Raw genomic sequence first — 5130 nt, forward strand, 5'->3', positions numbered from 1 at the left:
GTTGTGGGTTCAATTCCGTAGTGTTGGGTTTAAAGTCTAAGGGGACATGATTTAAACAGTAGGCAAAGAGAAAAGTCCATCATCAAGCCGTGTTTCTCTGCTTGAGTTAGAGCTAGCATGTGCCATGCGTACGGTGTTCATTTTAGGACATCCTCAGACTCAGGTGTCAAGACTCAGAAAAACATCTGTCATCTTCAGACAAAACTGCCTCAGCATCAGAAAGTCAGATTTCATCTAAGATTTTTTTCGTCTGACTGTTTTTTCTGACCGCGTTTTTGACCTGATTTCCTGAGACCTGACTCCACTTTTTCTGACAGTGTTTTTTCTGAGATCTGACTCCACTTTTTCTGAGACCTGACTCCTTTTGGCTTGAGACCAGACACCACTTTTCTGATACAGCGCTTTTACTGAGACCTGACACCACTTTTTCTGACAGCATTTTTATTGAGACCAGACACCACTTTTTCTGACAGTGTTTTTCTGAGATCTGACTCCACTTTTTCTGACAGTGTTTTTCTGAGATCTGACTCCACTTTTTCTGAGACCTGACTCCACTTTTTCTGAGACCTGACTCCACTTTTTCTGAGACCTGACTCCACTTTTTCTGAGACCTGACTCCACTTTTTCTGACAGTGTTTTTCTGAGATCTGACTCCACTTTTTCTGACAGTGTTTTTCTGAGATCTGACTCCACTTTTTCTGACAGTGTTTTTCTGAGATCTGACTCCACTTTTTCTGACAGTGTTTTTCTGAGATCTGACTCCTCTTTTTCTGACAGTGTTTTTCTGAGATCTGACTCCACTTTTTCTGACAGCATTTTTATTGAGACCTGACTCCACTTTTTCTGACAGTGTTTTTTCTGAGATCTGACTCCACTTTTTCTGAGACCTGACTCCACTTTTTCTGACAGCATTTTTATTGAGACCAGACACCACTTTTTCTGACAGCGTTTTTACTGAGACCTGACTCCTTTGAGATGTTTTTTGAGGCCGTTTGGTTTGAAGCAGTTTTATCTGAGGATGACAGAGGTTTTTCTGATGCTGAGGCAGTTTTGTCTGAAGATGATAGATGTTTTTCTGAGTCTGACACCTGAGTCTGTTTTTTCTGATGCTGAGGCAGCGGCAACAAAAACGGCAACAAAAACAACCTGATGAAACCTAGCCCATAAAAACATAAACTGGGGTCGGTTCCCCAAAACGTTCTTATCGCTAAGTAGGCCTAGTTCTTAACCTATTCCTTTACCTCTCTCTTAACGTTATGGCACGATTCCCGACACGTTCGTACGCTAAGTACTGTATATCTTCTGTAAGTCACACGTTCGTAAGGTTGGTCTGTGGACCATTCGTAAGCTCTCTCTTAGCGTTGTTTGAGCTCTCAAGACGCTAGTCGCCGCCACTGTGCAGCAGTCTTTAGAAATCAGCGCAGCAGCGCACAGTAGGCTACAAGTCAAATTATGGTAGGCCGACAGTATGTTGACAATGTTGTGGCTCAACGATGATTTTATGTTATGGACATTTTAAGACTAATAATAAAATATGTTCGCAATGGATGCAGGCCTATTTATGAAGTTTACTTTATTTGGTATCAGAACTAATATGGTGGTAATTAGCCTAGGCTATTTAGTAAAGTCAATAAAGCGTTCAAATTGGCAATCACTTTTGATAATTAAAAGCTGGCAAATAATTTGCTTCTATTCTAGGTCCTGGGTAAGATTTGTATGCACTTCATTTAGCGGAGAATATCTCAACTGTTATAGACTAATAGCCTATGACCCCATTGAACAACGTGGTATATGTGTGCCAAAATCTCTACCCAGGGACGAAAGTCCTGAAAATGACCACATTAGATGACACTTATCACACTACAGGTGAATGGGACTTTTTTCCCCCATTTATAGACATCCCCATACATTTCTACCAGATTAATCTTCATATTAAGATAAATACTCTTTGTATTACACTTTGCCTAAAAAATAAAATAAAATATGCAAATGAGGCAATATCTCATTAAATATGCGTACATATACATTCTTGAAGGTACAGATTTTATGAGGTGATCACAATGTTTACAATGACTGTGTAGTGTATGTGTACGAATTCGGGTTTCATATTTTTCAATTGTGCTTTGTGCTGTATTGAATGGAAAATTAATTGTATACAAACAAGGGATGCATAAGTGGGGTCAAAAAATGACCCCAGTGGTTTTTTTTGCAATATCTTGGTCATTTTAAATTGTTATCGTTTGATCTTCCATGTATTCCTCAAATAGGTTGTCTTTGACATTAGGCCATTTGGATTTGTATCTAATTGGTATATATTTTTAAGTTATTGCATTTTTTGTATCAGTACCACACTTTTCCATACGTGGGGTCAAAAATGACCCCAAGCATTTTCTATGGAATTTCAAAGGTTAACCCTAGGAACCTTTTATTTTTATCAAACTGTGACTATCAGGTATACATTTACCGGTGTATTATCAACAACTTTTCATAACATATCAATGTAGGTGTCATAGGAAATTACAAAAAACTGCATGTTGCCCTGAGGTAACATTAAACGATAACGGACTTGCATATGGCCATATAAATCTTTTAAGTAGGGAAGCACCTGTATATGTGAAGTGCATGAGTGTGCTTCATGACGTTTTATAGAATGCCATCACTATGGTTGAGTAGTATGTGCCCTGACTATCATACCAACATCCATGGCTTTTTGATGTTGCGGTGAAGCTGCAGACTTGCTACCCTGTAGCCCCAAGTTTGAGGCCTGACTGATCCCTCTATTTGCTATAGGCCTACCCCCTGTGTTTTTCTTTTGAGACAAATTGCTTACTAAACTTTCAGAAAGTCAGGTGCAGGTAACTTGCATGAGTGTGCTTCAGTACGCATACATGAGTATGCATGGGTGCAAGTGTGCAAACTCAAGGATATGTGTGTGTGGTTGTGTGTGTATGTATACTGTACCGGAGAATGTTTGGGGAGATTTATGGAGCCTTTAACTAGTACATAACAGTGATTTTGATTATTTCTTATGATAATTTGTATTATTATAACTTCATATCTGTAAAATATTGATATTCATTCCGCAATAATGTTGCCTGGGGGCAAAAAGTACGTTTATATCCAACCTTGCTATTATCATTGGAACGTTAAAGTGAAAAATACAAAACAACAGGTTTATTCTCTGTGTTGCAAGGTAAAACTTTCACAACAGAGTCCAGGTATGGGGATGATGATGAGACCTCATTCAACAATAGCCTCAACAATAGCCTCCCTTGCAACAATAGCCTCCCTTGCATTTGCAGTACTTGCAACAACGGATACCAGCTACCCGACAGGGACACCCATTCTTGTGTGCACACTTGCCACACGAGCAGGGATCTGGCAAACCTTCAGGTTTTGAGATTACAATCTCAGGGACTAATAAACTGGCGTTTCTTACAAAACCATAAGCATCTGCATTTAAGATCAAGGTGGTGTCTGTAAATGGTGTTTGGACCCAAAGCTGCTGTTCAATAGGCTCTTTGTATGTTTTCTTGCATTAGTTGAGGTGCAAGCGGCCCTCTCAAAGTCCATCTTAAAGGCATTACTATCGAACGCAGCAATGCGCAGGTCGTCAAATGTCTCCATGTCCGTTGATGGTTTGAGACATTTGACCAAGAATGTTTCTGCCATTTGTGTTGCATTCTGTTAGCTGTGGACAGGTGACATTGAGAATCAGAAAAGAGTTGTCTGGTTTGTGGACAGTGTTCAGAGCTGCAAGTTTGGTTGATATTTTGCTGGTTGTATCACACCCAGCCACAGGTAGTGCTGGGAGACACTGTGTGAGCTCGTCTCCCAGCATTATGCAGATATCGTGAAGTGGTAATATTGATTATTTCACTCCTGAGTTGCGGATGAGCCCCAATTGTTATGTGGTATAATAGGCACACAAAGACATCTGTGTCACCTGATGACAGTGTCAGTGATGTAGATCCATAAGTTGTTCTCTCACTTTCTCCAGATCTTTTGGAATTTTGTCAAATAAGGTTTCAAATATGAGTAATTGGTATGTACCAACGTATCTGTTCTTTGTGAGGAATAACTTCATGACATGAAGTCATTGTAACTTCATCAACTTGTCAATCTGGTGATGACATTTTCCCCATTTTGCAAAAAAACAAAACAAAAACATAGCAGCTAGCTAGCTACAATACACACCAAATTAAATGTAAAACTGATACAAATTCATTATAATTATTTAAATACACAAAACTACAACTCATGATAATGACATGTAAGAAGACACATGCCAACACATAGAGTAGATTTCCTTACTTTTCTTGATCTCACAAGTCATCCTGCTTTACAGCACAGCCATGTGCTCTGCTATGACCTTAGATCACTATGGCTGCCAAGTAAACTTTTGTTGGAGAAAAAAAAGTTGGAGGTGATATGGCGTGATGACAGCAATATTTAGAACAGGTAGGAAATGTAAGCTTTTAAAGTTTAGGTTAATACAAAACTGGCAATTCATGTATGTCACTGGTTGACTGTTTCTTTTAGCCATTTTCTTTATATCAAATCAGAATGCTTACACTTATAATTATGGTCACTGAACATTGTGATCACCTCATAAAATCTGTAGCTTCAATGTACGCATATTTAATGAGATATTGCCTCATTTGCATATTGTGTTTTATTTTTTACAAAAAGTATTTCTCTTAATATGAAGATTAATCTGGTAGAAATGTATGGGGATATCTATAAAGGGAAAAAAGTCCCATTCACCTGTAGTGTGATAGTATCATCTGTTGTGGTCATTTTCAGGACTTTAGTCCCGGGTAGAGGTTTTGGCACACATCCCACGTTGTTCAATGGGGTCATATTAGTCTATAACAGTTGAGATATTCTCCGCTAAATGAAGTGCATACAAATCTTACCCAGGACCTCTACTATCTGGAGACATCCAGGCTCTGGACACCGTCAAGTAGGCTACCCCTTGCTGCAGCTTGCAGATCGGGGCCGGGCTTCTCGACACCGTTGAAGTGAAAGAGAACTAGGAAGTACCTCATATAATTTCTAGAGGGCGATAAAGAGCTGTCAAGCAAGCACATGAGCACATGTGCCCATGTGCCGCGGGGTCAGAGTGCA

This window comes from Alosa alosa, chromosome 3, assembly GCF_017589495.1.
Source record: "Alosa alosa isolate M-15738 ecotype Scorff River chromosome 3, AALO_Geno_1.1, whole genome shotgun sequence".
In the NCBI taxonomy this organism is placed as follows: domain Eukaryota; kingdom Metazoa; phylum Chordata; class Actinopteri; order Clupeiformes; family Clupeidae; genus Alosa; species Alosa alosa.